The following is a 22830-nucleotide window of genomic DNA, read 5'->3' as shown; positions in this document are numbered from 1 at the left end:
CTGAGCATGGTAGTGCTTGCTGCTGATCCTGACACTGGGAGGCAGAGGCAGGAGGGTCCGTGGGCCGGCACATCGGCCAGCCAGCCTAACCAGAATGACGAGTTCCAGGTTCAGGGAGAGACCTTGTCTCAAAAAGTAAAGTGGTGCCGGGTGTGGTGGCACACAGCTTTAATCCCAGTACTCGGGAGGCAGAGGCAAGGAGATCACGAAGAGTTCCAGGACAGCCAGAGCTACATAATAAGACTTTGTCTCAATTAATTAATTAATTTTTTATGAAGGTAAAATGTCAAGTAATTGAAAAAAGCATATTAATCTCTGGCCCCCACACACATGTGTGTATGTGCCTGTGTACCTACATGTACCCCCCGCCACACACACATTCTTACAGGATGTGGTGCCCTACAATCCCAGCCATGAGGCAGGAAAACTATAAATTCAAAGTCAGCCTGGGCCACATAGTGAGTACCTTTCCAAAAAAAGAAAGAAAGAAGTAGGGGTGGGGGCAGAGGAAAATAGACAGAAAGAAAAGAGAAACAAAGTTAGTTCTTATGGGATTGAGGTATAGTTCCGTGGTAAAGTGCTTACTTACTATAGTCAAGATCCTGGGTTCAACTCCCGGCACCACCGAAGTCATTTTCTTAGCTGGACACCATCGTGCATAGCTATGGTCTCACTGCTCTTGGGCAATAGCATCACTTGAGCCCGAGAGCTAAGGACAAGACTGGGCAACGTGAGGAGATCCTATCTCAAAAGCAAAATCACCAGTCATGGTGGCACACACACCTTTAATCCCGGCACTTGGGAGGCAGACACTGGTGGATTTCTGTGAGTTCGAGGCCAGCATGGTCTACAGAGTAAGTTCCAGGATAGCCAGGGCTATGTAGAGAGACCCTATCTCAAAAAAAGAAACAAACAGAAAAGTACATTTCTGAAGAATATTTATTGCCAAAAAAAATCATAAAATTTTACACTGAGAGCTGGTGTGTGGCTGGAGCAATAGCCCGGCAGTTAGGAGTGCCCACTGCTCTTCCCCAGGACCTTTGTTCCCATCACCCATGCCTGTGATCCCAGCTCGATAGGATCTGACCCTCTTCCAGCCTCCGTGGGCATCCACACATTCTCATACAGAAACACATCCATCTACACCAAAAATTAAAAATCGAAGAAGAAAATAATAATTGTCGGTTTGGTGGTACACTCCAGCTACTCAGGATGGCTGAGGCAGGAGGATTAAAGTTTGAGATCAGTCTGGCCAACTTTTAGCAAGCCCCTGTCTTGAAGCAGATTTTCTGAAGGTTCAGTGATATATAGTCCATTGACAGAGTGCTTGCCTAGCATGCACAGGGCTCTGGCTTCCATCCCAAATACTACAACATATGAATGAATAATTTTTTAATTGTTAAGTTTGTTAAGTACCTCTTTACTCTCCATGAGGGAGATGAATGTGGAAGGGACCACGGATACCCCGTGTCTGTGAAATCAGAGAGTGGGGAGACCTGAGCCCCGATATTGGTACTTGTGAACTATGTCTATGGTCAGATCCTTTGGCTTCCCTGGGTTTTTGTTTGTTCATCTGGATACAACACAAATATAATCGGGCTGCTGGAGCCCAGTGCCTGACCTGGAGGTCAGTGGCCTTCATGGTCGCATGCCAAAAATCCTCTGTGATTCCGAATACTTTGAATAGCGACGTTGGTGTCTTACTGAGGATTCTGCTGGAGGATGGACCGTATTCCCAGCAAATGTTCAGAAAGGCTTTGAGGGGGACCCTTCTCTTCCCCCTCTCTCTCTCTTTATCTGTTATCTGCCGGTACCCCCACTCGTTTGTATGTGTACATATGTCCGTGCATTTGTCCTGTGTGCATATGTCTGTGGGGAATGAGCCCAAGGCTTGATGCAAGAGAAGCAAGCACGCTATCCCCCAAGCGACACCTCTAGTTCAGTTTTTTTCAAATTTGAATCCAGACCAAGGCAGGGTAGGGAGGCACATGGGTACTCAAATTCCCAATACTTTCATTTTGAGACAAGCTCTCACGTGTCCGAGGCACGTCCCAGCTTGCTATACAGGCTAAGGCTTCATCTTCTCATACTCCCGGTACTCTTCCCTGACCGCAGGTATTGCCATCACGCCTAATTTATTTGGTGCCGAGTATCCAGCCCATGGCCTCCTTCCTGCCAAGCAGGCACTCTCCAGAATGAGCTACACCCCCAGCCTTTCGCTGTTGTTTTCATTGTTTGACATAGGGTCTCCCTATGTGGCCATAGCTGGCCCGGAACTCGCATTGTAGAACAAACAAATCTCTAATCTGTGGCAATGATCTTGCTTCTACCTCCTGAAAATTGATTACAGGCATGAGGCTCCATGCCTGGCACTAAAACTGTTTTGAGTGTTACATGTAAAACGAGAGGTAAGCCATCCTGCTCACACAAAGCCTCATAGCTATTGTTTTCAACTATTCTATGCTTTTATAAAATTAAATCCAAAACAGTATCTCCTTCCAAAATATTGATAATAGTCACAGCCAGCATACATTGGATCCATAGTGCCTCAAAACACTGTATGGACTGCTTTGCGGTCAACCTTCATAATATAGTGAGATATGTACTATATGTTGTCCCTCAATGAAGAAACTTAAATCTAGACACTTGGCTTGTCTGGCGCCAAGTAGCCACTGTGTAGCCAGGCAAGACCCAAGTGTTCCTGCCTTGAGAAGCTATGCCTTTCAGGTTACCTTCTAAGTACACTCTATCCTGTCTCTGTGCATCCATAATGTCGTGTCTCACCACACTTCCTATGGTCCCTGTGAACGTTAATGCAGTAGGCCACTCTGCTTTCCTGTTCTCGTAATTCTTGCCCTCTGCCAGAGCATCCTCAGATTCAGTCTGAAGCAATCATCCATCACTTGAACTTCTCCAGTGCCTGTAGAGCCGTGGTCAGGTGCCACGCCCTACAGCAATGCTGTGGACTTGTTATAGACACGTGTATGGTTTCTACATCACAATTGTTTTTCCTTCTTTAGTTTTTATTCATACTCATAAACTTTGCAATCCAGCTAGACTTGAAGAGGAATGAGGAAACTGTGGAACCCAAAGAACTTCAGTGAGAGCAGAGATTACAGTATGTTGTGAGCAGATGGGGTGGGGCTCTCTCCTGGGCTACGGGGGCATGGTCTGAGTGGGTAGGATGCCTGCAAGTCAAAACAATTAGAGTTATTCACAGTTAGAAATGGTGATCTTGCTGGTCCTGCTGTTCCTGGACCCAAAGCCTCCATGGCTCCCACGAAGCTCATGTCTTCTCTCACCTTTCCAAAGACCACATGTTTGCCATTCAGCCACTTGGCAGTGCAGATGAAAAAAAAGATGCAAAGCACTGGGAACCATTTGTGTTTGGTCCAGCGTTTCCCATGGACAAGATGCCAGGTCCTGTATGCTTCAAAATGAAGGGCTTATCCTCAAATGTCTCTCCCTCTATGGATTTGCTACCAGTGCCGTTATGGCATGTGAAGTCACCACACTGGCACATGAATCAGAATAGAATAATTCTGTGAAAGGACAAACCCTTCTATCCAAATCCTTTCTCTCCAGTGCTCAGAGTGTGGGAGTTTTCTGCTGCCCTTGGAACTCTGTCTGCAAACAGCTGGAAGGCTCCCCATCAGCTGTGATGGCCAAGAACACGGCGGGGTTGACCATGGCTTCAGCAAGAGATGACAGGAGGGTGGCATCTGCAAAGCCAGTTTCTATGTCAAAATTCATAGGGTTTATCAAGGAAAGCCCAACGAAAACCACTTTTAATTCCTAGCAAGAAAGCCTAGGAGTTAATCCAGTTCGAAGCCTGGGTGGATTGAGGAATTCACGCCTCGCTTATTTCTGCTCCTTCAGGGACTCTGTTCTTCCCTTCCTGTCTTCATTCTATGTCACCAGAAGTTTTGGGTTTATATTCTCCTGATTCAGTAACTTCAAAGGAAGACGTTCTCTCTGTCTCTGTCTGTCTGTCCGTCTGTCCGTCCATCCGTCAGTCCCTCCCTCCCTGTGGTTAGCTCTGCCTGAGTCCCACGAGTCCATCATTATGGAGTATGATTTATAATCTCATCAGTGTGGTAAGGAGTAGGGGAGAAAGTGCCCACCGAAGTTAGGAGAAGAAAATGGGAATATACATAAACTCATCTGAGACACAACTGTGACTGTCCATCATGACATCACGGATAATAATGAATTTAGGTGACAGAGCAGAGCATGAAACAATAATACAGAGAAGCTTATACTCGCTCACTGACTGGTGCCCAGAAAAGATGGATCTTGAGTTGAAGATAGGAACCAAAGGGTTTCAGAATATTATTTTAAGACGTGCTACATTTGTTTATACTGTGGAATATATGTTTAATGATGCAAAGATGTATTGCATTCTTTTATGTTGCATTTGTTTAACTCTGTGAAGCAGAGTTACTTTGCTTCTAAAACACATAATTGGTCTAATAAAGAGGTGAATGGTCAATAGCAAGGCAGGAGGAAGGAGAGGTGGGGTTGTAGGCAGAGAGAATAAGTAGGAGGAGAGAGGTCAAGGAGCGAGAAAGAGAAGGAGAAGAAGACTCCAGAGGCCAGCCACTCAGCTACATAGCAAGCCACAGAAGTAAAAGAAAGGTATACAGAAATAGAGAAATATTAAAGCCTGGGGGCAAAAGATTGACGGGATAAGTTTTAAAAAAAAGCTGGCTAGAAATAAATCAAGCTAAGGCTGAGCATTTATAAGTAAGAATACACCTCCATGTGATTTATTTGGGAGCTAGGCAGCAGGTCTCCTGAAGAACCAAGAGTAAAAAGCAACCAATTACACCAAGGAATCAGAAATGCAAAACCAAGAACTTTTTAGTCTACATAGATCTCCTGGTTTCCTATCCCTCCTGATACGTTTCCTGGACCCTGATAATAGGTTTCTCCGCTGACACCGTAAGCAAGATCAAGCCAAGTTAAAAATAAAAGATCAGGTATATTTAAGCAAAGCACTGAGGAGTGACTTTGGAGTCCCCAGTGATAAGGCAGAGAGGAAGGGGACAGGAAAAAAATCCCATGGCCGCTCTGCAGGAGGAGGCTTAAATACCCCATAGGTGTGAGGCAGGGTGATGATGCACCCTCCACATGCTGGGTTTGTGTCCATCATAGTAGGCAGGGTCTTGAGCAGCTAGCAGCCTAAGGGGGAGTAGCCACTGCCATCCCCACGAATGTGAAACTGGGCTTTTGGTGGTTCTCTGAGAGGGTGTGGAATTTGGAGGGAGAGGACTGGGGCAGAACTGGGGATTCCAGCTGAATACCTCCCTTCGCCAGGTTCCTGTTGGCTTTCCCTAACATCAGTCCAAACGGTGCTGGTGGGAACAGAATGGAGGCTCCCAGACAAACAACAGACAGAGACCATTATAGAAAACCACAGCAGGTCAAAATGCAGAGAAAAATTTACGGCGTTCCCAGACCCAGTGGATACATCTGCAACGCAACCCCTTAAGAGCAAGAGGACCAGAAAATCTGCTGTGAGACCGCGTCTCCTAGAAATGACTGCACGCTTACCTCATGCTATCCCAAGAATACAGCCGCCTACACAGGACCTGAACAAGAGCATCAGTAGGCATGCTAGTGTAGAAGGGAAAACTCATGTGGTCCCGCCCCTAGCCAAAGAACTGCAGGCAACTAAGGGACGCTGAGAGTGGGGTAAGTAGAGCTCCCCCAAGAAGGAGCCTCCAAGTTGGTCATCTAATACCACAGGGTGAGCCCTGAAATCATGAACCAGCAACACTGGAGAGAGTCAGCAGTTTTATATAAATATAAGTACATTTATATGCATATATGTGTGTAGATAGATAGATAGATAGATAGATAGATAGATAGATAGATAATGTGTATGTGTTTAACAATAACAAGGAGGAAAGAAGCCAGGAGTTTGGTTTGGGAGGGAGGACATTGAGGAAGCAGATGGCTGGAGTTGAAAAAAATGAAAGGAAATGATATATTTTAATATATGTTAATTTTACAAAGTTAATAAAAAATAAAGCAAATTAATTAATATTTTAGGAAAGCAAGACAGATTCTCAGTTCCACGACAGAAATGCTTTTCTCATTAGTTCAAGCAGAGGAAACAGGAACTGGTCATTTGGCGAAGCGTGTGTGCGTGAGACTTAAGAAAGATGAGCCAAGAGAAAGAAAGAAAGAAAATTAACTTTAAAGGAAGCTCAAATATCCATGTTTTGCTGGATGTGTTAAGTAAAAATAGAGCCTTTCCTCAATGGAAAAAAAAGCTTCACTCATGACCTGGATAGACAAGGAACTTGAGCCTTCTGACAGGCTGTAGAGCTGTGGGCTTCATAATGTCCCTCAGAGACCTAGCATGGTGTCTGTTCGCCAGAACCTTCAGAGTGGTCTGCACAGTCCATGCTCCACATTGCTACTACAGCCTCCTGTTAGAAAAGTGAGATTTTCTTAAAAAAGAAAATCTTCCTTGAAGATTGGTCACCTGTATTGAGAATGCCTTAGAGGGACTCTCGAAGAACCAGAATAAGTTTTACATCCCCCCCTCCAAATAGTAAGTGGTCACACATCTGTAGTGAGCTGCCAATACATTCCTGCTCCCAACAAGGCTAGAGTGATCCAGTGGACGGTGGGCGAATGTCTTGACTTGGTATCAATGGAAACAATTTCCACTGGATTGTTCCTTCTGCTGCATAACATTTTGTGGATAAACGTTGACATAATTCAAGAATCTGAGGGCTGTTGCATGAGGCTGGGCTGTATAAGATCTGAAATGAATGGGTGTGAACATAAAGCAGCATTACACAGCAGCTTCCTGGTCTGAAAAGGAAGTAACTCTGTTCACAATGGAAGGATTTCCTTGCTGCCCCCTCTCCTGCTCTGGAGAGGGGTGCAAATAGCCTGAAATCAATATTTATTTAACCAAATGTGTATTTTAAAGTCCCCCTCTTTAGCATAAAAGACAAAGATTCCTTTTTTGTTTGTTTGCTTGTTTTTCAAGACATGGTTTTGTAAATGTGAGATCTTGAATCCACAAGAACCTGAAATAAAGGGAGGTATCAAATATTTGTTGGGGACACTCATGGGCAACAAGGTGGACAGTCCTCTGCTCTGTGGGCACTGGAGCTGCAATCAGATCTCCAACAACCACCCAGGAGAGCTAGCGAGCAAGCCCCTCCTCTCTCTTAAAAGAAATTATGTCCACATTCAAAGACCACGCCCCTAGTACCCCCAAAAGCTATGGGCTGAATGAATTTCTACAACACTTCCCCCTTTCATCTAAATAGAAGGGTTTTAAATCTAGTAAAAACTATATACAATAAGGACAAATATCAAGTATTGTCCAGGAGAAAGAAAGGGTAATAACATACATAAAATAGAACTACAACCACCAAGCATGAAACATAAACACATACTAAATGTTCAGGCTATAAGTAAATAACCGAATAATCCAATAGTTGTCCTATCCTGACAAGTTAAAGTCTTATACCTAAAATGTCTTAGCTAAGTTATGAGAGGATTTTACCCATGACTGTCTAGGGTGTTGGTTATAAATGATTAATTGTCATAGTCAATCTCTTTCTAAAGAGAAAAGGGGGATATGATATAGAAATGAATACTTTACACTGGTGAATTTTGGTTTATTGATACAAATTTAAGGTCAATTTTGTTATGCTGTATATATACTTCTACTCTTATTTAAGGTATTATGTTTATGTAGTTCACTTAAAATGTAATGTATAGTTAAGAAATACAAATTAATAGTCATCTATGATAGTCAAATTTATAGATATGTTAATTAGGTTTTCTAGATATGCAGAAATTTATTTCAGATAGTCTTCAAACACTTCAAAGACCTACAGAATATGGCATTTAAAATACTTTAATAACATACAGTTCATTTTTTATGATGAGACATGTTTGCTCCTGGCAGCACCCATCTACTTCAAAGAAGATGATGGGCATCAAAGAAACTCCATATGGAATTTACTTTCATTGTGGCAAAAATTAGTCACTGGGCAAGAAAGTGCCCTTGCCTCGACTGCTGACAATATGCTGTCCAAATGGGACAAGCAGGACCCAAAAGACAGGACTGCCCAAGTTTGCCAAGATAAGATAGGACAGCCCTTCAGAAAAGCCTGCTTCACAGAAAAGTCTGTCAGACATGGATGGCCCAGCATTGCAGACAGACCCTGGGTGACTGTCCAGGAAGCCAGCTGTTTCTATCATTTCTCACATTTTTTTTGGAAATCGCTTGCTTGTACTTCCTGCTTACTCAGTTACTATTATTTCCTTCTCGGTTCTTTGATGGAGCTGAAGACTAGATAGTTATAGTTTTCCTTAGTCATGTTAAAAGATAAATTAGATATAAAATTTTATACTCACAAAGATAGGATAGATGATAAAATGTTTAATTTTGTCAAATACAAATAAACTAGATATTATAACTGATTATTACTTGGTAACTGTTTTGTTGTATATAATTTTACTGTATTAAAGATAAAACTTTCCTTTTTAATTAGAAAGAAAAGGAGAGGTGATGTGGGATGGCCTTCTGTACACTGTGAATATATATTCTTCCCATTGGTTAGTAAAGAACCTGGCCTATGGCAGGATAGAATATCACAAGGTGTGAAATCCAATCAGAGATAGAGAGAGAAAGAAGGCAGGGTTGAGAAATGATAGTCACCCATCCATAGAACAGGATACCAGAACACCCAAGGTAATGCCACGGCTATGTGGCAATATATATACTATTAGAAATGAGTTAATTTACAAGTGAGAGCTAGCCAGTAACAGCCTAAGCCATTGGCCAAGCAATTATATTAATATTAGCCTCTGTGTGATTGATTATTCTATAAGCAGTTACAGGGACTGGTGGGCTGGAGAGAAACTGGTCCGGTGGGCCCTGGACAAGACAGAAAAGCCTCTGGTTACAGTTTCTCTGTGTGGCCCTGGATGTCCTGGAACTCACTCCTTAGATCAGGCTGGCCTCAAACTCAGAGATCAGCCTCTTTCTGCCTCTCAAGTTCTGGGATTAAAGGCATGGATCACTACTGCCCAGTGAAGACAAAGATTCTTAAAACTGAACTCACAGAAATGTCTGTACAGTTTTGGGGACTTAATGTATATCTATGAATTTTCCAGAAAGACAAGCCATTCTTGAATTAGATTCTCTGTAAACCTCTCCTCACCCCGCCCCCACAAACATACAAAAAGGATGTTAAAGAGAATGCCTATTTACTGTAAAATCTTTCTTCCTTGCCCCACCCAAATCTGGGGCCTGAAGGGAAAGGAAAACCCACTTTCCCAAAATTGAACAGTAAACGAATGTTTGTGCTGTAGGAGGGAGGGTGTGCTCTCAATACTGTCCGCAGGTGATAGTCTAAGAGAAAAACAGGAAAGAAATGGCAACAAGCTTTAAAGGATCTATTTCAAACAAACAAACAAACAAACAAACGACAACAAGGAAGACCCAAAACAAAAGCAGGTGTCTGGGGCTCTTGCAGAGGACCCAGGTTTGGTCCCAGCATCCACACGGTGTCCCCAACAACTGTGACTCCAGTTCCAAGGCATCTGACACCCTCTTCTGGCCTCCATTGCTACATGCGTGTAGTGCATATAAACTTAGGCAAGCACACGCATACAAATAGTAAATAAATCCTTTAAAAAAACCATCTACCTTGGAGTCTTCCTCTCCTTCTTTTCCCTCTGCTCCTTCTCCTCCCCTCCCCTCCCCTCCCCTCCCTTCTCCCCTCTGTCTCTTGACTATTGTTCATTGTTATTTAGAGTTCTTCACTATGATTATTTTTTTGTGGGGGTGGCTGTAAATTACTAGATTTCTTTTAACTAAAAGAGCCAGCACAGCACATTCATGTTCTGTTATAAATTAAGTGATGCGATGACATATGCTTAGTGGTTGGACTGACACACAAAATAAATCAGATGTAATCACTGGAATAGAAGTTTGAGATATAAAATAAACCATTTTGGGGTCGAAACAGAAGACAGGCCCATAGAAGCAGCAGTTTGCCAAAACACAAATAAGCTAATTCTGTTTAGAGTCAGCGAGAGAAAAATCATCCCAATTGGATATTTTTGTGTGTGTGTCCTCAAAAACAGTATCATGAATAGATGTAACTCAGATGCGAAAACATGAAATTCAGAGCAGGCGCAGTGAGGACAGGGGACCAAAGGCACATCCAAACACAGTGTCTGGTCAGCGGAACACCAGAGCCCCAATTCACATGCTCACTTCCTACTCCCTCCTACCCAAAGCAACAGCAAGCGCAGTGGCCTTGCAAATCATCATAGAATGCTATTAAAGAACGCAGATAACCACCTACCCCCATGTGCCGTGTGCTTGCATGCGTGCATTTGTGTTTGCATGTGTGAGGGTACATGTGTGTGCTAGTGTGCATGTGTTTGAAGAACAGAGGTTGATATTGGATGTCACCTCAATCACTATTTACAGAGGCAAGGTCTCTCACTGAATCTGGAGCTGTCCCAATCCCCAAGTTCAGCTTCGCCTGGCCAGCCAGCTTGCCCTGGCAATCCCCAGCACCGAGCACCGGGATCACAATCATGCAGACATCCTCACCCTATTTTCACACGGGTTCTGGAGATCTAACCCCACTTCCTCACACTCGTATCACAAATGCTTTATCTACATTATGTTTCCTTTTCTGTCAGTGTGCCTCGCTGTGGAAGAACGAAAACCAGAAAGATGATTAAAATAGGACGTTAAACCTAGAAACCACACCTTAATATACCAGAGGAAGCAGACTGTGTGAGGCTCAGGGACTTCCAGGCCCATGGCTTCTGCAAGCCTCAGTCCTCGTGTTTACTCTGAAGAAACCCACTGACTGGAATTCCCGCAGTGGGGCAGACCTGGGCATGGCTCCTCTCATTGGCTTCCCGTAGCTCCAACTCCTGGGTGTGGCTCATTCCATTGGCTTTTTGAAGATCTCACTAAAGATCTCCCTCCAGACATCTTTACAGACCCTATCTCAAAAACAAACAAATGAAAAAACCAAAACCAAAAAACGTTAGCTGGACCCCAAAGCGACACCTAAGACTCATCTCTATCCCAAGAGTGGGAGTGGGGCCGGTAGAAGTCAGGGCTGGAGGGGTTCTCGGGGAAGCGCTACTGGACAGACTTATTTTATTCACCTTTGTTTTCCAGCTAGATGATGACATGTTGCTACAGAAATAGTTTGATTCTTAGGAAAGCCTGAGCACAAGACAGATTCAGTAAGAACAAAGCATGCAACCTTTTCAAAGAGTTATTTTCAACATTTTTAGATACCTCTGGTTCCGTTCTCGGGGATGCTGGAGCGTGGGAGGCCAACAGAACCTAACATTCGACAAGCCAGAGAACAATCAAGTCCTCTCCCGCCCAGAGACAGCCGACCGAGTGGTAGAACACCTGTGCCCTGGTGCCAGGCTGGCGAGGCTTTAAACCCTGTCTTGCATGTACCCTAGCCAAGCTACTGAGCTGCTCCTCTGCCTCGGCCATTTCATGTGGAAGGTGGGGACTGTGGTTGTAGTGCCTTTATAGGGTTGTTTTGTAGAAGATGAAGGGCATTAATAGACACGAAGCACATAGTCACACACAGTAAACACTCCATAAAAAGCTTTATGAACTTAAATACGTTTCTTCACAGTCCTTGTTAAATCCGTACCACCTTTTTTTTTGGGGGGGGGCGGGGGCCGCCAGGAAGCATTTTCAAAAAGCCCTTAATACATCCATCCCAAACTCCCACCACAGCGCTCTTCCGGAGGTCCCTGGGTGCGGGCTGAGTTGACAGGCGTTATTACTATGTCCTGGGCATCCTGCCCTACAGGATTTCCAAGCAGCCTCGGGTCCTTGGACATGAAAGCAGGAATTGAAATGACAGAAAACAAAGGGGGAAACAATAGAGCTAGGAAAGGTTTAGCTGTTTCCCATTTCACTGTGCATAAAAAGAAGATTAAGAGCAACTGAAAACCTGTGACGTCCAGTGCGTCTTTCAGGGCAGGGCATCTTTCAGGGCTATCTTTTCTGAAGGTTGGTTGAGTTCACAAATATTCATGCGGCAAGCATCTGTTGATTATGTAGTATGGGCTGCCCTGATGCTTTGTGTATATACGTCTCTTGGCCATCTACTCTGGATTTTCTAGAACAATCCTAACCTTAAATACCTTTGGTGTGTTTTCGTGGGGATACATTAGCAAGGCAAAGAGATGAAAGCCTTCCTCAGACCTGTGGCCAGAGCTTTGCTCCCTGTTTACTGTCGTCATGCGCTGAGGTTAGGAGCCACCCACTAAAAAATACCTCCAGGTCCTAAGGGCTGCAGAAGCCAGGACAGAGCAGGTCCCTCTGCGCTGCCTCTGCAGGAAGAGTAGAAAAAGAGACGCATAAAAACTTCACCCACAGTTGTGGTTGTTCCTATGAGGCAGCAATACTGAAAAGGAATTAAATATTCTCATAACTTTTGCTCATTTCGCTCTACAGTAAGATGTATTACAGTGATGAGAGAGAAAGAGAATACTTTTCTTTAGCATGGCTTGCTGCCACAAATAAAATAGACGGCTCTCTCCAAGCAAGGGTCATAAAGAATGGAAAGAAACTCCATACAGGATGAGGGTGGGAGTCACCGGCATTTCTCCTCCTGGGGTTCCAGAAGCATGCTCCAGAAACTTCTATCAAAGGTGTGAACAAAGGCCTTTTACATTTGTCCTAAAACACTTTTACTTTCCCAAATAGAAATATTGTAACGCATGCTAAACATGCCAGAAGGTAGCTGTGTGTGTATAAAACCTGAATTTATATAGAAACTATGACTCACTTAATGAAGTATTCGTCAGGTTCCCTTGTACAGCACATCTCCAAAGGTTTAAAGGAGGTTTGATTCCCTTCACTTTCTTTGTGAGACGATGAGGTAAAGCGCTCTGTGAAATTGAGAGCCCAGGATGTGAGTCCTGCCTCCTCTGCTTCCTCTTTGAGTCCTTACTTTTTTTTTTTTTTTTAAGCTGTGTCTCCGTGATCTCTATAGTAAAACTAGAGCCATCCGTCTAATTACAGACACGCACTGAATCCCCTGACACAGTGCCAGGAGCACAGACGGAAACGTGAGCTGCTATTAGTATTGTTTCCTAGCTAGCACCTTTGGAAAACCTCGGGCAGGAATCGGTGTGGTTAGAATGATAACCCCCAAGTCCCGAAATGCACCGCGCAGCTCAGACTCAGTGAGTATGAAAAAGCAAGCTTGTCACGCTCTACCCCAGCCAAGGGATTTAAACGCTTAGACTCACATCATTTCATGCTCAGAGTCCCGCGAGCACAGAGGCCTCCTTCGCTTCCTTGTTTATATAACACGGGTGGGAATCCCAATCCCACCCTCCCCCATTCTAGCCTTTGAAGTTCCGCTAGGGGCGGGGAAAGAGAAATTTGGGAGGGAAGACTGCAAAGCTTGGATGTTGGGGTTGCAGCCTAGCCAGAAGAGTCCCTGAAGGTTCAACCCAACAACAACAACAACAAAAAGATCTCAGATCTCAGACTACAGTACAAACTTCCCAGCATGATAAAGACCGAGAGCTATACCCTAGCAGGAGGAGGAGAAGTGTTCTCTGGAACTCTTTGAGGTGGGACAGATCCTGAGGGGTGGATGGGCTAGAGGCTCGACGTAGCCGGACGTGGTTCAGACCACGTAAGCCAGAAAGCTTCAGGAACAGTGGGGCGCCAGAGCACAGCAAACAGCTGTTTCCATTCCATCTCTGGGCTCTGCCTCCAGAAGGTCTAGCTACAGGGCACCAGCCAAGCCGGGGCTGCACGGAGTTCCTCCGAGCTTCCCTGTGGTGAGGGAGCACAGGAGCTCCAGCCTGGGCTGAAATTCCTGGCGAGTCAACAAGGCAATGGGCCTCCTCCCGTGTCACGCCTGGCCTGCCCTCCTCCTGGAGTCTGGGAGAGGTACCTGGGAACTGGACAATGGACACAGGCCACTGACCTGCTGAATGTTCCTGTCTCAACAGCACAAATGAACTCTTATCCTCGCATGTCTGCCACAGGTCCTAATTATATAATTGTATTGCAATTTAAAGGAAAGGTGGGTTTGTGTTTGGGGTTGTTTTATTTATTTATTTATTTATTTATTTTAAGAGTCAGAGGCTGCTTGGCCTTCACGACTGAAGATCTTGCCTGGTAAGGTGGTGCTGTGCTTGTAATCTCAGCATTTTGGATGCAGAGGCGGAGAGATTGCTGCAAGTCCAGGCCTGTCTGAGCTAGGGATACATAACAAGACCCTGAGATGGGTCAGCTTCACCTAATCAGTTGAAAATCTGAAAACAACAGGAGTCCTCCCAAGCCCTGGGCCACAGGGAATTCCACCAGTCCTGCAGTACTTTGCTACAGGAAAGAGGGCAAGAGTTTGTCCTCTTAAAAGATATTCACTTTCCTGTGCTGATTTTTTTCAGAAAGCTTATTCCATTTGCCCCCAATTCCTTCTTTGTGGATGCTGGAACAGAACCCCAGATCCTCTGGAAGAGCAAGCAGTGCTCTTAGCCACTGAGCCATCTCTCCGGTCTTGGGGCTGGGCTCTCAGTAAGAAGTGTTAGGTTATGTGAGGGTCTGTCTCCACAGATGGCTTTGCTCATCATTGCAGAGGTGTCTGTGGTTGCTTCAGGCCATGCAGGAAGGCCCTCTCCAGATGTCAGTACCAGCAGGGCAGGACAATCTCTTTAATACCCCCATCCCCACCCCAAAGCCATGCAGGAAGGCTCTCTCCAGATGTCAGTACCACACTCACGGCCTTCACATCTCCAGAACTACGAGTAAATAAATTCCTTTATTTTTTCCTTTTTGTGATACTGAGGCTTGAGCCCAGAGGCGTGTGCATATTTGTCAAGCATTCCACCTCTGAGCTACACATACCTACTTATTTTATTTTAGAGACAATGGTCTTACAAAATTGCCCAGGCTAGCCTTCAGCTTGTGGTCCTCCTGCCTCAGCCTCCTGAGTAGCTGAGACGTTAGGCATGCACCACCACACCCAACTAAATTTGTTTTCTCTGTAAGTTACTTAGCCTGGGGTATTGCTATAGCAACAAGCACGTGTTAGAGCAAAGAAATACAGACTAATGCCTTCAGTGCGTGGCTTCCCATCATTAAACTTTCATAGACTTAAATTTTGGCAAGGATAGCAAAGTTAACAGAAAAAAAATTAAGTAATTACAGATGTCAACGTGCTCTTATGTGTGAAAAAAAAACCCTCAGGATGTGTGGTCTAGTATCAAAGTATTCAGAAAGAAAAGATCTCTGAAGTTGTTTTTTAGAAAACATTTATGGAAGTGTATGTGAATCGGGACTGTAAGCATGAGTGGGCTTTCGGGGGAAGAGGGGTGGGAGGCCATTTCAAGGTGGGCAGAGAAGAAGAAAGAGCAGGAAAACAGGGAGTAACATTTATGGTTCAGTTAACAAACTAGTATAACTAGAGGGGACGCTAGGAAAACACTTCTTTTTTTTTTTTTAGGAAAAATAAATGGATTTCATCCTAATCGGATTAAAATGCTATGTAAATAACAGAAGTCCTTAGAAGCTTTTCATGTGACAAGGGAAGTGTTTGGAAGAGTTCACAGTGGTGTGTTGTGGGGGTGACTACAAGGGACACCGAAAGCGAGTGGCTAGGATCTTCAGAACCTGCCCTTTAGTTTAGTCTCATGGTTGATCTTGATTCATGAAAACTTTTCAAGGGACACGGGAAGGAGACTCAACTGAAACTAAAGCAAAAAGACAGTTCCTCGCTGGTCATGGTGGGGTTTGTCTGCGACTCTAGCACTCAGCAGGCAGAGACAGAAGGATCACCCACAATCCAAGGTCATTTGGGCTATGTAGCAAGTTGGAGGCCAGCGCGGGTTACACAGACAGATGCTGCCCTTCTCCACAAAATAAATAAAAAGTCCTTGGTTTGTGCAAGAGGAAGTCTGGGACTCATTCATTTTAGTCATGCCTGGATCCAGGAACATACCTCTACAGAATGTCACCTTCATGACAGCCTGCGGTCTCTTAGGATGTGTTGGGCAGTGTGACAGGGGCATAAAGGGGCACACAGGGGCACACAGGGCACACAGGGGCACACAGGGGCACACAGGGACACACAGGGCACACAGGGCACACAGGGGCACACAGGCACACAGGGGCACACAGGGGCACACAGGGGCACACAGGGGCACACAGGGCACACAGGGCACACAGGGGCACACAGGCAGCTCCAGTGTCACAACCTCATTAGCCCTCAAGCCCAGCAGGAAAAGACTGGCTTTCTAGACAGAGCCTAAAAGGACATGCTGGGGCAGACTTCCATGGGCAGGTGTGTGTGTGTGTGTGTGTGTGTGTGTGTGTGTGTGTGTGTGTGTGTGTGAGCACATATGTGTGAGCACGTGTGTGTGCATGTGAGCATGCATGCATGTGTGTGTGTGTGTCTGTGTGCCTGAAGGGGAGTGTAAGGAAAGATGCCAATGGGCATGGATGTGTGTGTGAACACATATGTGTGAGCACGTGTGTGCATGTATAAACATGCATGTGTGCATGTGTGTGTGCCTGAAGGGGAGTGCAGGGGGAGGAGTGTGTGTATGTATGTATGTGTGTGTGTGTGTGTGTGTGTGTGTGTCTGTGCACGCACGTGCGAGCATGCACACAGCTCTGAACTCAGAAACTTCAAGAACATCTTGTGTTCATCCTTTCCCAAACCCCGCACCTCTTCCCTGTTCCACGCCCTCTTGCCTGGCCTTCTCAAGCGAACACCTCACTAGGCTCCCCACCTCTAAATTGGCCTGACTTCTTATTCTGCCACACTGCCAGAGTTCTAACCCTAAAAATAAAGCAGAATTCTCAGATTGTGACAGGCCTTGACAGAGAACAAATTCCATAGTCCCAGACCCAATATGGCAAAGTGACAATTTTCTTAATGCCTATGAATCCCTTCTGTCTCCATTTGTCTGTATGATATGTGTGTATCTTTGCCAAGTGACCTTACTGCTTTGCCATTGTACCATGGAGTCCACTTTCCTACACCTTTAAGTCTGTACTGATCTTACAGTTTAGCTTGACAGATAAACCAAAGCTATGATTGGGTATGTAGTTCTGTTCCTACAGTGCTTGCTTAGCATGAACAGAGTCTTAATATGGTCCTCGATGTTACATAAACCACACGTGGTTGCACCAAACTTTATCCCAGCACTTGGGAGGAAGAAGCAGGAGAATCAGAAGTTCAGGATCGTCCTCAGCTACATAGCAAATTTGAGGCTACCCTGGGATAAATACATTTAACTAATTAAATAAAAACAAATTGTAGTAGGTGTTACCTATGAGAACTGAAGCTGAGATTAAACAAACCTGGCAACTCCAGCCTTTGAGGATCTGGAAAGATGCCCTGAACATTGGGGCAAAGCAGCCAGTCTGGCCCACTGAATTGATGAGCGACCACAGGGAGAACTGGGGCTCTCTGGGTTGACCCTGTGTCAGAGGCCAGGCAGATGAGTGAAGTCATCTGGGCATCCCAACCCCACTGAAGACTTGCTTGCTCAGGCACATGAACAAGCCTGGAAAAAAACTGATAAACAAATGCTCAGCCAACCCGTAGAATCGTAAGACTGAGTTATTGGGGATGGTTCCTTACCCAGCAATGGAAAACTGCAACACATAGATCAACCAGATCTATCGGAGACAGAAACGAGGCACAGTGCTCCAGGCCTGTAAACCCAGGAAGATCGGGAGTTCAAGCTAGACTGGGCCACATAGTGAGTTCCTGACCAACCTGGGTTATGTAGGAAAACTGTCTCAACAAAAACAGGGGATGGGGGAGCGAAGGAGATGGGTATGATGACTCCCATTCATTGAGGGTGACAGGAATTGATAAGTTCAGATAAGAATTGAGTTCAGATAAGAATGTGCGAGACATCTGGAGCCTTTCGGGGGTGTTCTCGTAGAGATGCCCAGTGAGTAGAGAAATACATGCATTTGAGCCTGTCTAGGGCTGGGGTCATACATTTGACCAATTGAGGAGGAACTGACCTGTCCAGGACCACCCACAGAATAAGAAAATGCAAAAGCCAATGTTCAGAGGACAAGACCCAGCGAAACCTTAACGTTTAAGGATGGGCAGAGGAAGGAAAAGCAACAGAAGAGATTACATTTTGTAACACATATAAAAAGGGATATGACTTGATACCTGGGATGGGGTAGGTAATATGGGGAAATTGTATGGACCGAGTCTACTCATCCATCTCACAAGATAGCTTAGAAACTCTATGAGGCCAAGGTGAGATACTGAACACACACTCCCAGGCCCTGGGCAAGCTCAGCTAAGAAGCATTGTAAGCTATGTGGAGAAAGTCACCCCACACTGCTCCCAAATCCCTGTCCCCAACATGACAATCTGGAGAAAACCCAAACAAATTCAGAGCTAAAAGAGCAAAACAGCTACTCTGATCAGTGCCAGAGGGCACAGCAAGGAATTCAGTTACAGGAAGCAAACAACAAAGAACCTAGACGTCAGCGAGAAAGACTATGGTGATCCGTGAGCAAGCATGCGTGGGGTTGTGCTACCTCTTCTATAGACTCGTCTCTCTCGGTTCCAACACTGTGGCTTTCTAGAACATTCCTGTGAGGAGGAATCTTGATTGCTCCTTCGGCGTTCCAGGACCGAAGCAATCGCATACTTAAGCCAGCCTGACGCCGAGCATTCAGAAGCAACGGCAGCTTCAACGAACAGACCTGCTGGCGCTGTTTACAATACAGCGTGAGAGTGCGTGCATGCGCGTGCGCGCGTGTTAATCCCAGTTTATCCCACATCAAAGCTTAGCTATCTTGGATCTACAGTCTCCTTGTTTGATGATAATGTTTCCCCTGTTTCTGACAATAAGCCTGCTGCTCTGCTTCCAGCCCTGCCTAACTGAAGACTTAGTTTTACAGACACATGCTGAGCACCCGCACCAGGCAAGGCTCTGCAGAGCACACACAGACGAGACAGGGCTACGCTGGCAAAGGACGCGTCAGGAGAAGATAAGGCCTGATTTATACATAGCATTTACCCATTTTGGGGGGTGTACATGCTTCCTCCACAGCTGATTCCAAGCTGCTCGGGGGTTTAACAACTGGCTAATAAAAATCTTTGGGACAGGGACTTGGGAATTGACTCCGTGTCAGAGCACTGCCTGTACCATCATGATGACCTGAGTTCAAATCTCCAGCACCCACACAAAAACCTGAATGTGGCTGCATGGGAAACCCAGAGCTGGTGGAGGGGGAGACTGCTAGAGCTTGCTGGCCACTTGCTTAGCTCAAAGTTCAGCGAGAGACTGTTGGACAATCTTGAGGTACCAAGACACCCAGTTTCTTCCTCTGACGTCTGTGCAAGCATGTGCTTGTTCTTTCTCTGTCTCTCTGTCTCTCTGTCTCTCTGTCTCTCTGTCTCTCTCTCTCTCTCTCTCTTCTCAGTGAAAAGTTTCTACACCCCGATAAGCAGCAACCCAAACCAGGCCAAATCAAACCAAACTAGAAAATGCCCAGGTTTAATGGATAAAAACACTCCCTGATGATTTTCCAGTCCCCCCAGGGAGGAGACAGGAGAGGAAGACCAGAAAACCATGTACCTGTTTTCTGGAGGCAGTTTAAATACCCTGTGGGAGTGGTCTTGAGCATCTCTGAGGGAGGGGTCATCATTTGGTGGGCTTTCTGAGATACAGCAGGGTTTGGAGAGAGTTGGGGAGGGAGCTTGGGATGGAGCTTCCACCTGAACATTCCAGACTCTTTGGGTATATGGATGCCAGGGGCTTGGGGTGGAGCTTCCATAAGAACATCTGGCTACCTCGAAGGGACAAGAGTCTGGAGAGATGGCTCAGTGGTTTAGAGGGAATTCTGCTCTTTTGGAGAACCTCAGTTCAGTTCCCAGAACCCACATTAGAAGTCTCACAACTGTAAGGTTACCTCAACACCAGCAGATTGTCTCCTCTGGCATCCACAGGTGCCGTCACGTGTGGTTTTTTTTTAAAAAAAAATGAAATAAATTCTTTTTGTAAAAAAGAGCGTGTACTGCTATGAAGTGGACTGAATTTGGTTCCCAGAACCCACATGGGCAAATCACAATCACTCCAGCTCCTGTGGGATCCAATACCTCTGGCCTTCACATACACACACACACACACACACACACACACACACACACACACACACACACCACAGAGAGAGAGAGAGAGAGAGAGAGAGAGAGAGAGAGAGAGAGAGAGAGAGAGACAGATGCAAGCATGTACATAGTTAAGAATAATAGAATACTTGGGGAAAATACTGAACTGAACTTGTAGGTCTTTCCAGGCCAGCCAATCTGTAGCTGAAGTATACATGGGGAAAATCAACCGAAGAAATGTCCCAAGCAAATCAAGGAAACAAGATTAACCTGTCTGAAGCCACTAAGTTTTGGGAGTAGTTTGTTATGTAGCAATCAACTGATGTACTCCTAGCAGCCAGGAAGCAAGAGCCTTCCAGCCCCACCGCCTTTGTTGTAATCCGGTCCTGTCCACAGCTATCTGAGCACTTCTGCACCAAGATTTCTGGATCCCCGGAGCCAGAAATAAGCACTGACAGCTTCTGTACTTTTGTCCTGTGGGTATGTCAGTGATCAGACTGGGGGCTGCACAAAGTAGACACTCGTTGAGCAGACAGGTATGAGGAAACATTTTATTGAACATGAAAGCTGTGAATTTTATCAAATAAAGGGATTTAGAGCCATTGTAAACCAAGCCACTCAAAACAGGCAACAGTGGGTTGGGATGTAGCTCACTTGAAAGAGTGCTTGCCTAGCACTCAAAAAGTCCTGAGTTCTGTCTCTGGTACTAAGTAAGCCAAGCTCAGAAAGTAGAGGCAGGAGAATTAGGAGCTTAACGTCATCATTGCTTACACAGCAAGTTGTGAGCTAGCCTGGGACACATGAGACCATGAGCAGGCAACATTTAGTAGTACCTTCCTCTTCTACTTTAGTGTGTCCTTTGGATACAGATCAACCATTCTTGCTTCCTTCCTTTCTCCCTCCCTCCCTCCTTCCCTTCCTCTCTCCTTTCCTTCCTCTAAAGTTTATGAATGTTTTGTCTGCATGTACATGCAAAGCCAAGAGAAAGACAAGAGTATTGGATCCCTAGAAGTGGAGTTACAGATAATGTGAACCGTGAGGTTGCTGGGAACCCAAGCCAGGTCCTTTGCGAGAGGAGCCAGGGCTCTTAACTGCTGAGTCATCTTTCCAGCCCCTGGATTACAGACATTCTTATGTGTCCACCATCAGAAACAGACTTTGGACAACTGTAACTGGTTTGTTAAACATTGACAGAGCGCAGGACCCACGAGGACCCGTTTCTTCCAGAGCACCTCACTTTACAGTTAGTGCCTTGCGGGGGTGATCCCCTCCTTTTCTAAGTATGGTGGTTAAGGCCTGGCTGGACATCACTAAACTGTGTTATCTTCTCCCAAGGATTTCAAAGGAAATACTTCCTCCTTTTGAATAGTGTACCTTGACCATGAGTGGAATATCATCAAAGTGTTGGGAATGGGCTAAGAGCAAAATCACCTTGAAAAATCAGTTTCCTAGAGCAAGAAAATAATTATCAGAAATGTCAAGACAGTGTTTTCTCCAGGGAGGAAAGAGTTAATGATTAAAGAGAGAACAAATGGGGGTTTTAACTCTTGCCTAGCTAATAGGATAAGATGTTTTTGAGTCTACCATATGTTTTTAAGTATTCATATTATTCTTCTTTATCATTGTGTGTGTGTGTGTGTGTGTGTGTGTGTGTGTGTGTGTGTGTGCCTGTTCATATGTATGAGTACAGGTAGGAGCAAGTCAAGGCACGTGCACAAAGGTCAGAGGGCAACCATGAGTCCCACCTTGGTTGGGACTTGATCTCTCACTGTCTGCCACTGCAAATGCCGGGCTAGCTGGCTTATGAACTTCTGAGAATTCTCCCATCTGTATCCCCCACCTCAGTATAGGAGCACTGTGGTACCATCGTGCTGAAATACAATCCCTACATGCATGGAAACCCATCTGTTTGGCTGTGCTTGCCTTATGACAACACTGTCTAGGCTTGACTGTGGAAGAAGTTGAGCTTCAGAAGGACGAGAGAAATCCAGGCAAACAGGTCTCAGACACATTCAATTAGTCATGGCTCTTTTGCTTCTCTCTCTCTCTCTCTCTCTCTCTCTCTCTCTCTCTCTCCATATATATATATATATACATATATATATGTATATGTGTATATATATATATATATGTTTTAAATACAAAGAGCTAGAATGGTTTTATTTGCTGTATTGCTGGTATGACATTGATCTTGATTATCAACTTGACTGCCCTGAGAGATACATAGGACTCCTGCAATACATACCTCTGGGTGAACCTATGAGGGCATTTTCATAAAGGATTGGTATCCAATGGGCTGGGAACCCAGTTGGGATAAATGTGGAAGGAGACGAGGCCAGCCAGTATACGCAGCACGCTCCATCCAGAGCCAGCGTGTCTATGTGTCTATTATTGCTGCCATCGTCCTGGATGTCAGACTCCAGCTTCTTCATCCTTTCGGTATAGACTCCCACCAACAGCTCTCCAGGAAGCTTCTGGTCCTTTAGCTGTGGATTGGACCACATCACTGCGCCCCCTGTTCGAAAGCTTGTAGCTTCTCGAGACTGCACAGCCACCAGACTGTCTATCTCGCTACCCTGCAGGTGGCCACTGAGGGACTCAGTCCCCATCACATAAGGTAAAATAAAGCTAATATCCTTCTGGCTTAGTTCTAAGATAT

This window comes from Myodes glareolus, chromosome 17 (genome assembly GCF_982192425.1).
Source record: "Myodes glareolus chromosome 17, mMyoGla1.1, whole genome shotgun sequence".
Taxonomy (NCBI): domain Eukaryota; kingdom Metazoa; phylum Chordata; class Mammalia; order Rodentia; family Cricetidae; genus Myodes; species Myodes glareolus.
Note: the sequence above shows the minus strand (reverse complement) of the source record.